The sequence below is a fragment of the Pelobates fuscus genome, chromosome 5 (assembly GCF_036172605.1).
Source record: "Pelobates fuscus isolate aPelFus1 chromosome 5, aPelFus1.pri, whole genome shotgun sequence".
Classification (NCBI taxonomy): domain Eukaryota; kingdom Metazoa; phylum Chordata; class Amphibia; order Anura; family Pelobatidae; genus Pelobates; species Pelobates fuscus.
This window is the reverse complement of record NC_086321.1, coordinates 321087686-321100238: the sequence shown is the minus strand read 5'-3', so window position 1 is coordinate 321100238 and position 12553 is coordinate 321087686.

Genomic DNA, 12553 nt, shown 5'->3' with positions numbered 1-12553 from the left:
ATATGGCCCTAGTATTCAAAGGATAGACCCAGATATCAATTGCTACCTGGTTCTCCATGGTGCAAGCAGGGATTTTTAGAGGGAGTAGGGTAAAGTGACACAAAAGGTAGTATTAGACTAATGACAGTTGCAAGAAAGGAATCAGTTGGGAGCTATAAACAGTTTCATTGATACGCTTTTATGAAGAAGTGGGTTATTAATGATTTTTTTGAAGGAGTGGAGATTGGGTGAGCATCTAACAGAGGAGGGAAGTGAGTGCCACAGGAACGGTGCAGGCCTCGAGAAGTCTTGAAGGCGAGCATCAGAGGTGGGAGTACAGACAGAAGATAGACGTACGTCTTCAGCAGAGCGTAAGGGCCTAGACGGGACATACTTGTATATTAGGGAGGATAGATAGGTGGGAGCAGCATTATGTAGAGATTTGAAAGCAAGAACCAGAATTTTAAATTGAGCCCTATATCTTACAGGAAGCCAATGTAGGGACTGACAGAAGGGTGAGGCATGGGAGGTGCGGGTGGACAGGAAGATGAGCCTCGCCACTGCATTCATTATGGACTGTAACGGCGCAGGTTGGGAGCATGTAAGATCACTGAGAAGCGGATTACAGTACTCAAGGCGAGAAAGGACAGTGAAATGGACCAGCACCTTAGTCACATCTGGCATTTTGAGATGGAAGTGGCAGGATTTGGCAATAGACTGAACATGAGGCGTGAAGGAGAGGTCAGAGTCAAAGAGAACACCTATGCAGCGAACCTGCATGGTAGAGCTGATAGTAGCACCGTAGACTTAGAGGGAGACAGACACAGGAGTAGCAACACTTGAGGGAGGAAAGTCCAGAATTTCAGTTTTGGTCAAGTTGAATTTAAGGAAGTGGGGAGCCATCCAGTTAGAAAGAGCTGAGATGCAGTCAGAGACACTAGTCAAGAGGGACGGGGAGAGATCAGGAGAGGACAGATAGATTTGCATGTCATCTGCATAGAAATGATATTGGAAGCCAAAGGAGCTAATGAGTTTACCAACTTTACATATGGAGAACAGTAGGGGACCAAAGACTGAACCTTGGGGGACACCAACAGAGAGAAGTTGGGGAGAAGAAGCAGAGCGAGAGAAAGAAACACTGAGTGCTGGGAGAGGTATGAGGAGCTACAGGAGAGAGCAATATCTTATAGAACGATATTGTGGAGGATGAGAAAAAGCTGTTGATGATCAACAGTGTCAAAAAGACGCATAAAGGTCAAGAAGAATTAGGATAGAGTAGTGACCACGAGATTTTGCAGCGAGTAGATCATTGGATACTTTGGTCAGTGCTGTTTCCACAGAGGGTTTAGCGTGGAAACCAGAGGGAAGTGGGTCTAGCAGAGAGTTGGACTCGAGGAAGTCTGTCAATCTTGCATACACAACTCTTTCAAGGATCTTGGATGCAAAAGGCAGTAGCGAGATAGGACGGTAGTTGGACGGGGAGTTAGGGTCAAGGTTGAGCTTCTTTAGAATTGGGGTTACAGTTGCATGTTTGAAGGGCGATGGAAATATGCCAGAGGAGAGAGAGAGATTGAGAATTTTAGTGAGAGGTAGAGAAAGAGAAGAAGACGGAGTACAGATGAGATGCGAGGGAATTGGATCAAGAGAGCAGGTGGTGGGGCGGAAGAACTGGAGCAGAGCAGAAACCTCTTCCACTGCAGCTGGTGGTATATAAAGGTATATATTGCGTTGTTGATATTGCAGTGCAGTATGAGGTAGCGTCCCTGGGCGTCTTTTTTGTAAAAGTTCAAAGGTTAGTTATTTATGAAACAGGAAAGAGACACCTCTTGTTTTAGAGGAGTGAGTGGCGTGATATTGGGTTGTATATTCCTGTTTCCCAAACTCTGGGACCCTGCCATGTGCAAAGTGTGTTTCTTGGAGACAAAGAATGTCTACGCTGTCCTGTTTAGCACCTGCTAGTAGAATCCTGCGTTTGTGAGGGGCATTTAATCCCCTAACGTTATGTGATTGTATTTTCATATGTTGTTAGTTTTGGGGGAGCATCAGTTGTGGTTTCGTTTTGCGGTTTATGGTGCCTTTTTTTGAGGTGTGGGGTAGGTTGCTTTGATTGGGTGACCTTGTCATTGTTTCTCTCGCCTTGAGTTGTACAGTGAACCTGGGTCGGGTCGGTGAAACTTTGGTGGGGTTTTCTGGGAAGGGGAGAGGAAAAATGAAACTGGGGGTAAACATGAACTAGAAAATAGTAATATTCTTAATAAAAACAATAGGTTGTCTAGCAACTTCATTTCTTAGCCACCTAAAAAAGTATTGTATAATATATATCAGAAGAGACTAAAATCCATACATTTCCATATCTTGGATCAGAGAAGGCATAGGTTGACATGATAGAATATCCAAGAATTTAAAAAAGTACAACTTATTGCAGAAATCTAGTTAGTAAAAAAAAAGTTATAATGAAGAATTGGGAAATGGTAAGAATATACATAATATTAGGATTTTTATTTTGTTTTAAATCGATTTAAGGTTGTGGAATATTCCACAAGATGATATAAGCAACTAATACATGAACCAAGTTCAAGATAACTCGACATACTACAGTCCCACACAAAAAACAACCAGATATAAATCATCTGTATTTATTTTTGAAATGGTCAACCAGATGGCTTTTGTCTGCTGTCAAAAATTGTTTCTACAAGGTCACCTAAATCAGTAAAGCTGCATGTTGCTAATTCAGACTTGAAGGTAGTCATCCTAAAAAGAAAGGAGTTCCTCTTTGGCTATTTGACATTATGTGACTTGACGTAGAAGTTCTTATTTACAAGACAAAAGGTCAGCTGACCTGACTTGTTAGCAAACTGATTTAGTAACCTTCAGACTCCTGGTAACCAAAGTGACTTAGTTGTGCAGATACATTTACAGAGTTAAAATTGCAAAGATCTTCTTACTGTAATGAAAGGTTCAAATTCACCCACGAGTACATGGGCTAACTTCACAATGAGCTGAGACAATCCGTCATCTAAACAATGGGTATTAACAGACAGTTGCTTAGCAATGTGTGACATTGAAATAGTATCCAGTTAAACAGATATTTAATATTTTACTCTTGTCCACATTTTTGTGTTGTAAATGTAATATATTTTGTTTTATGTTTTAAAATGCAAACTGCAGAATTTCAGTTTGGTTGAACACAATATAAGATAATGATATTTGTTGAACATACTTCCAAATAAATAACAATATTGTACAATTTTTCTAATATTTATAGGTATGTTACCACATACGTATTCAAAAGAGCACTTTACCATATACCGTATATACTCGAGTATAAGCCGACCCGAATATAAGCCGAGGCCCCTAATTTTACCCCAAAAAACTGGGAAAACTTGTTGACTTGAGTATAAGACTAGGGTGGGAAATGCAGCAACTACTGGTAAATTTCTAAATAAAATTAGATCCTAAAAAAATTATATTAATTGAATATTTATTTACAGTGTGTGTATATAATGAATGCAGTGTGTGTGTGTATGAGTGCAGTGTGTGTGTGTGAGCGCAGTGTGTGTGTGAATGAATGCAGTGTGTGTGTATGAATGCAGTGTGTGTGTGTATGAGTGCAGTGTGTATGTGTGTGTGTGAGCGCAGTGTGTGTGTGAATTAATGCAGTGTGTGTGAATGAATGCAGTGTGTGTGTATGAATGCAGTGTGTGTGTGTATGAGTGCAGTGTGTGTATGAGTGCAGTGTGTGTGCATGAATGCAGTGGGTGTATATGAGTGCAGTGTGTATGTAGGAGTGCAGTGTGTGTGTGTGTGATGCAGTGTGTGTTTGTGTGTGTGTGTTGCAGAGCCTTGGTGGGGGGTGGGCATTTTTATGATTATTTTTTAATTATTATTTTAATCATTTTTTTGTTAAATTATTTTTTGTTTTATTAATATTTTTTTATTATTATTAATTTTCTTTTTTTTATTATTATTATTTTTAATATTGTATTATTTATATAGATTTTTTTCGTCCCCCCTCCCTGCTTGATACATGGCAGGGAGGGGGGCTCTCACTCCCTGGTGGTCCAGTGGCATTGGCAGTTCAGTGGAGGGGGCTGGCAGAGAGCGCTTACCTCTCCTGCAGCTCCCTTCTCCTCCGCGCCAATCCGGTCAGCTCCCAGTGTAAGTCTCGCGAGAGCCGCACTATGACCCCGCGGCTCTCGCAAGACACTGGGAGCTGACCGGAGCGGCGCGGAGGAGAACGGAGCTGACAGGAGCTGCAGGAGAGGTAAGTAACAGCTCCCTGCCAGCCTCTTGTCTGTATTATGGCCGAAGGGCTGTGGCGATGCGTAGGACTTAAAAAGCTCTGCATGTCCTCCATCAACAACACGTCTTTAAAGCGTCCTGTCCTTGCCGGCGTGGTCGTGGGAGGAGGAGGATTACTTTCACCTCTTCCCCTGTTAGATTCCCGTTGTGCTGTGACATCACCCTTATACGCTGTGTAAAGCATACTTTTTAATTTATTTTGCAAATGCTGCATCCTTTCCAGGTCGTTCTCCATCAGCCTTTTTATACAAGGGTCCCTCAACAGGCACGACAGCATGAAAGACCCCATTTGCACAAGGTTGGATGCCGAACTACTCATTTCCTGTTCCTCCTCCTCAGTGATCTCAATGAAGGTATGTTCTTCCCCCCAGCCACGCACAACACCACGGGTACCAGATAGGTGACAACGAGCACCCTGGGATGCCTGTTGTGGTTGGTCTTCCTCCTCCTCCTCAATGCCACATTCCTCCTCTGACTCCTCTACCTCACAATCCTCTTCCAGCGTTGCCGCAGGTCCAGCAAGCGATGCTGATAAGGCTGTTTCTGGTGGTGATGGTGACCACAACTCTTCCTCTTCACACTCATCTCCGGCCTGATCCAGCACTCTTCGCAGGGCACGCTCCAGGAAAAAAACAAATGGTATGATGTCGCTGATGGTGCCTTCGGTGCGACTGACTAGGTTTGTCAGCTCCTCAAAAGGACGCATGAGCCTACAGACATTGCGCATGAGCGTCCAGTAACGTGGCAAAAAAAATCCCAGCTCCCCAGAAGCTGTCCTAGCACCCCGGTCATACAAATATTCATTAACGGCTTTTTCTTGTTGGAGCAGGCGGTCGAACATTAGGAGTGTTGAATTCCAACGTGTCGGGCTGTCGCAAATCGAGCGCCTCACTGGCATGTTGTTTGGCCGCTGGATATCTGCAAAGTGCGCCATGGCCGTGTAGGAACGCCTGAAATGGCCACACACCTTCCTGGCCTGCTTCAGGACGTCCTGTAAACCTGTGTACTTATGCACAAAGCGTTGTACGATCAGATTACACACATGTGCCATGCACGGCACATGTGTCAACTTGCCCAACTTCAATGCCGCCAACAAATTTGTTCCGTTGTCACAAACCACTTTGCCGATATCCAGTTGCTGCGGAGTCAGCCACTTTTCCACCTGTGCGTTCAGGGCGGACAGGAGTGCTTGTCCGGTGTGACTCTCTGCTTTCAAGCAAGTCAAACCCAAGACGGCGTGACACTGCCGTATCCGGGATGTGGAATAGTACCTGGGGAGCTGGGGGGGTGCCGTTGATGTGGAGCAAGACGCAGCAGCAGAAGAGGACTCAGCCGAGGAGGTTATGGAAGAGGATGGAGTAGGAGGAGTAGAGGAGGTGGCAGCAGGCCTGCCTGCAAGTCGTGGCGGTGTCACCAACTCCTCTGCAGAGCCACACATTCCATGCTTGGCAGCCGTCAGCAGGGTTACCCAATGCGCAGTGTAGGTGATATACCTGCCCTGACCATGCTTTGCAGACCAGGTATCAGTGGTCAGATGGACCCTTGCCCCAACACTGTGTGCCAGACATGCCATTACTTAGAAACATAGAAACATAGAAACATAGAAAGTGACGGCAGATAAGAACCGTTCGGCCCATCTAGTCTGCCCAGTTTTCTAAATACTTTCATTAGTCCCTGGCCTTATCTTATAGTTAGGATAGCCTTATGCCTATCCCACGTATGTTTAAACTCCTTTACTGTGTTAACCTCTACCACTTCAGCTGGAAGGCTATTCCATGCATCCACTACCCTCTCAGTAAAGTAATACTTCCTGATATTATTTTTAAACCTTTGTCCCTCTAATTTAAGACTATGTCCTCTTGTTGTGGTAGTTTTTCTTCTTTTAAATATAGTCTTCTCCTTTACTGTGTTGATTCCCTTTATGTATTTAAATGTTTCTATCATATCCCCCCTGTCTCGTCTTTCCTCCAAGCTATACATGTTAAGATCCTTTAACCTTTCCTGGTAAGTTTTATCCTGCAATCCATGAACCAGTTTAGTAGCCCTTCTTTGAACTTTCTCTAAGGTATCAATATCCTTCTGAAGATAGGGTCTCCAGTACTGTGTACAGTACTCCAAGTGAGGTCTCACCAGTGTTCTGTACAATGGCATGAGCACTTCCCTCTTTCTACTGCTAATACCTCTCCCTATACAACCAAGCATTCTGCTAGCATTTCCTGCTGCTCTATTACATTGTCTGCCTACCTTTAAGTCATCAGAAATAATCACCCCTAAATCCCTTTCCTCAGATGTTGAGGTTAGGACTCTATCAAATATTCTGTACTCTGCCCTTGAGTTTTTACGTCCAAGATGCATTATCTTGCACTTGTCCACATTAAATGTCAGTTGCCACAACTCTATCCATGTCTACTGCACCACCCTGATCTATAATTTTAGTTTCCCAATCAAAAAAATCAATAAGATTAGTTTGGCATGATCTCCCTGAAGTAAACCCATGTTGTCTCTGATCTTGAAATCCATGTGTTTTTAGATGTTCAACAATCCTATCCTTTAACATGGTTTCCATCACTTTCCCCACTACTGAAGTAAGAGTTACTGGCCTATAGTTGCCCGACTCCTCCCTATTACCTTTCTTGTGAATGGGCACAACATTCGCTAACTTCCAATCTTCTGGGACTACTCCTGTTATCAATGATTGGTTAAATAAATATGTTAATGGTTTTGCTAGTACACCACTAAGCTCTTTTAATAGCTTTGGGTGTATTCCATCAGGTCCCATTGACTTATTTGTCTTTACTTTTGACAGTTGAAATAGAACATCTTCCTCTGTAAACTCACGTGTAATAAATGACTCATTTATCCTTTTTCTTAACTGAGGTCCCTTTCCTTCATTTTCATCTGTAAATACCGAACAAAAATATTCATTGAGGCAGTCAGCTAGACCTTTATCCTCATCTACATACCTTCCTTCTTTTGTTTTTAATCTAACTAATCCTTGTTTTACTTTTCCTTTCTCATTTATGTATCTAAAAAAAGTTTTGTCCCCCTTTTTTACTGACTGTGCTATTTTCTCTTCTGTGTGTGATTTGGAAGCTCTTATAACTTGCCTAGCCTCTTTCTGCCTAATCTTATAGGTCATTCTGTCTTCCTCACTCTGTTTTTTTTTATAATTACTAAATGCTAACTTTTTGTTTTTTACTATTTTGGCCACATCTGCGGAGTACCACAGTGGTTTCTTGAATTTTTTGCTTTTACTGACAAGCCTAATGCAATTTTCTGTTGCCTTCAGTAGTGCAACTTGTAAATAATCCCATTTCTTTTGGACTCCATTTAAATTGCTCCAGTCTGATAATGACTCCTTTACACATATTCTAATTTTGGAAAAGTCTGTTTTTCTAAAGTCTAAAACTTTTGTTTTTGTGTGGTGTGACTCAGTCACTGTTCTTATATTAAACCACACTGACTGATGATCACTGGATCCTAAACTTTCACCTACAGTAATATCTGATACCAAATCTCCATTTGTTAACACTAAATCTAGTATGGCCTCTTTACGAGTTGGCTCCTCAACGACTTGTTTTAGAAACAATCCCAGTAGGGAGTTTAGAATATGTGTGCTCCTGGCACAAGTAGCTATTTTTGTTTTCCAATTCACATCAGGAAGATTAAAGTCACCCATGATGATAACTTCCCCCTTCATTGTAATTTTAGCTATTTCTTCAACTAGTAGATTATCTAACTCTTCAATTTGTCCTGGGGGCCTATAAATTACACCTACACGAGTTACTGTGTGATTACCAAATTCTAACGTAACCCAAACGGACTCTATGTTCGCCTCACTAACCTTTATTAGGCTAGATTTTATGCTATCCTTTACATACAGGGTCACCCCTCCCCCTTTCTTGCCTTCCCTGTCTTTTCTGTATAAAGAGTACCCTGGTATTGCTATGTTCCAGTCATTTTTCTCATTATACCATGTCTCAGTAACAAATCTACACTATCAGTTGCCATTATTGCCACAAGTTCATGGATCTTATTCCCTAAACTGCGAGCATTTGTAGACATGACTCTAAGCTTATCATTTTTTAACACACTTGCTACAGGCACCTTCTGTTTTGGGGGACAATTGGATTGATGTTTTATCACCCTTTGCCCCCCCCCCCTCCTAGTTTAAATACATCCTAGCAAAACCTCTGAACTGCTCACTGAGAACATTTGTTCCCTTTTGAGAAAGATGCAAACCATCTTTTTTGTACAGTTTATTTCCATTCCAAACAGAGCTACCATGAGCAATAAAGCCAAATCCTTGCTCCCGACACCATTCACCAAGCCACAAGTTAAAGTCCCTAATACGCATCCGCCTGTCGTTCAGAGTGTTATGCACAGGCAGAACTTCAGAGAATGACAGTGTGGAAGCAACCTGCCGTATATCATTGGCAAAAACACTAAAAACTTCCTTAACCTCTGAAACCTTATTGCAAGCCAAGTCATTTGTCCCTAAATGGACAAGTACATCCAATTCCCCTTCCTGCTTTGCTTGCTTAACAATATTACAGATACGTCTCCTGTCTCTGTGAGCAGTAGCTCCGGGAAGACACCTCACAAGACCACCATTGTCCATCTCCACACCTCTTATGATGGAATCCCCCAACAACAACTGCTTTCTATTAGGCCTCACCATAGTCTTCAAGCCTCTCTGCACAACACCACTAGCCTCAGTGCCTCTCTCCACAACACCACTAGCCTCAGTGCCTCTCTCCACAACACCACTAGCCTCAATGCCTCTCTCCACAACACCACTAGCCTCAGTGCCTCTCTTCACAACACCACTAGCCTCAGTGCCTCTCTTCACAACACGACTAGCCTCAGTGCCTCTCTTCACTTCCTTCTGCACAATCGAGTACAGGTTGGGGATTGCCTTTTGTGAAAAGAAATTTCGTCCGGGTACCTTCCGCTGCGGTGTCCCAATAGCCACAAATTTTTTGAACGCCTCAGACTCCACCAGCTTGTATGGTAAAAACTGGCGGGCTAATAGTTCAGACAAGCCAGCTGTCAGATGCTGGGCAAGGGGGTGACTTTCTGACATTGGCTTCTTACGCTCAAACATGTCCTTGACAGACACCTGACTGTGGGCAGATGATCGGGAACTGCTCAAGGAGAGAGACGGAGTGGTGGATGGTTGAGAGGGGGCAAGCAGGACAGCAGTGGTTGACGTGGCTGAAGATGCTGGACCAGGAGGAGGATGGTGGCTTTGAGTTTGTGTGCTGCTTGTACTCATGTGTTGATCCCATAGGCGTTTGTGATGTGCGATCATGTGCCTACGCAAAGCAGTTGTACCTAGGTGGGTGTTGGACTTTCCACGACTCAGTTTCTTTTGGCACAGGTTGCAAATGGCATCGCCGTTGTCAGAGGCAGACACACAAATAAAATGCCACACTGCTGAGCTCTGCAATGACGGCATTCTGGTAGTGGACACAGCATGCGTTGATTGGCGTGCTGTCGGGCTGACCCCGGGTGGCAATGCATGCTGTCTGCTGTGCCACTAGCTCCTTGCGGTGACCTCCCCCTGCTTCCAACTCGTCTCCTCCTCCTCTCTGTCTCCCCATCTGAACTTTCGCCCTGTTCTTCTTCTTAGCGAGCGGGCACCCACGTGACATCCATGGACGCATCGTCATCATCAACCGCTTCACTTGTATCTGACAACTCAGCAAAGGAAGCAGCAGCGGGTACAACATCATCATCATCACACCGTACGTCCATGTGTGTAATGCTGCCTGACTGAGACATATCCCTGTTATCTACATCCTCTGGCAATAATGGTTGCGCATCACTCATTTCTTCAAACGGATGTGTAAATAACTCCTCTGACAGATAAAGTGAAGCGGCTATGGTGCTAGTGTTGGTGGTGGCGGCAGGCGGGTGAGTGGTATCTTGAGAGGTACCCGAAGCTAAGCTGGAGAAGGATGATGCGTCAAGGTTCCGAGTGGAAGCTATAGAAGATTGGGTGTCCTGTGTTAGCTAGTCAACTATGTCCTCAGAACTTTTCAAGTTCAGGGTACGCGGCCTCTGAGAATTGGGCATTATTCTAGGGCAAAAGGGAATCACTGCACCACGACCATGACGGCCCCTGCGGGGTGGCCTGCCTCTGCCTGTCATTTTTTTTTGGATTAGTGGTACTATGCAGTAAAGCTACTGTGAGACCAGGTATGAGTGGCAATGTGCACTGGCAGAGGTTGGCAGAGTACACGCTGTAGGCCTGACACACCCGCTTGAAGACAAGTAACTGCTATTCAATCTATAACTGTGAAAAAAGTTTTTTGGTTTTAAATGCACGCTATTGTGACACCAGATATGAGTGGCAATGTGCACTTGCAGAGGTTGGCAGAGTACACGCTGTAGGCCTGACACCCGCTTGCAGACAAGTAACTGCTATTCAATATATAACAGTGAAAAAAGTTTTTTGGTTTTAAATGCATGCTATTGTGACACCAGATATGAGTGGCAATGTGCACTTGCAGAGGTTGGCAGAGTACACGCTGTAGGCCTGACACCCGCTTGAAGACAACTAACTGCTATTCAATCTATAACAGTGAAAAAAGTTTTTGGGTTTTAAATGCACGCTATTGTTACACCAGATATGAGTGGCACTGTGCACTGGCAGAGGTTGGCAGAGTACACGCGGTTGGCCTGACACACAGACACTTGCAGACAACTAACTGCTATTCAATCGATTACAGTGAATTTTTTTTTTTTTTTAAATGCACGCTATTGTGCCACCAGATATGAGTGGCACTGTGCACTGGCAGAGTACACACTGTTTGCCTGACACACAGACGCTTGCAGACAACTAACTGCTATTCAATCTATTACAGTGAATTTTTTTTTTTTTTAAATGCATGCTATTGTGCCACCAGATATGAGTGGCACTGTGCACTGGCAGAGGTTGGCAGAGTACACGCTGTAGGCCTGACACACAGACGCTTGCAGACAACTAACTGCTATTCAATCTATTACAGTGAAAAAAAAATTGTTTTTAAATGCAAGATATTGTGACACCAGATATGAGTGGTGGCACTGGGCAAGTGGGCACAGTATCCACTGTGAGCCTGACACAGAAGCTGGCAGGCAACTGCAATTAGATTAAACAAAAAAAAAAAAAAGCAGACTGATGTTCTAGCCCTAAAAAGGGCTTTTTGGGGTGCTGTCCTTACAGCAGAGATCAGATGAGTCCTTCAGGACTGTAGTGGACACTGAATACCCTAGCCTAGCTATACATTTCCCTATCAAATGAGCAGCAGCTACACTTTCCCTCCTCTATCTAAGAATGCAGCTTCAGAATGAATCTAAAATGGATGCTGTACAGGAGGTGGGAGGGTCTGGAAGGTAGGGTCTGCTGCTGATTGGCTGGAATGTGTCTGCTGACTGTGAGGCACAGGGTCAAAGTTTAGTCAATGATGACGAATAGGGGGCGGATCGAACAGTTCGGTACATCACTACTTAGAAAATGGCAAATAACACGTACACACAAACACACACACAAACGCATACACATTCCAGTGAATTGTCTAGCAGGAAGTTAGACCTATAGAAAGAACTAAGTGTTTTGCAACCTTTACCTCATCTACTTAGGTACAGAATTTAAATGGTAAGTCTAAGCACCAATGCCTCTTCAGCATAATTAAGTTGTTTTGGTGCATAGATTGTCCACCCACAGTCTCTCTGCTCAAGTCCCTGCTGTTTAGGAGCTAATTTATTTTTTTAGTGCGGCTGTTACCTTACACCTATCCTGGCTACATAATTTCTGACAAGACATTTATTCCAATTTTATTTTACATTCAGTCAGCAGAGTATTTTCTTGTGTGATGGTGACAGAGAACTTCTTATCTCCCTACTCAGAACTATGAAACTGTCAGCTACTGCTGGCATAAAGCTTTGCCTATTATGTATGGGATAAGATATGTATCTTACAGGATGACTGAAGAACAACCTATACACAAAATCCTTTATAGAAAAAAATCAATGTATATATTTTTTCCATTTAATTTGTAAAAAAAAAAATCTATTTATCATTATTTGGATAGCTATTCAAAGTATTCTTCCCAAGCCCATACTGCTTCGTTATGAAGTATTTTATTGGTTACAACCTAGAACACAAAAACAGGTAAAATGAGAGCAGGTCAGCATAGCTACAGAAAGCTAAGAAAATGTAGAAATGTTGATAGTTAGGAGGGGAAATTTGAAATGCAAATAAATGTGTATTGTTCAAATGCAT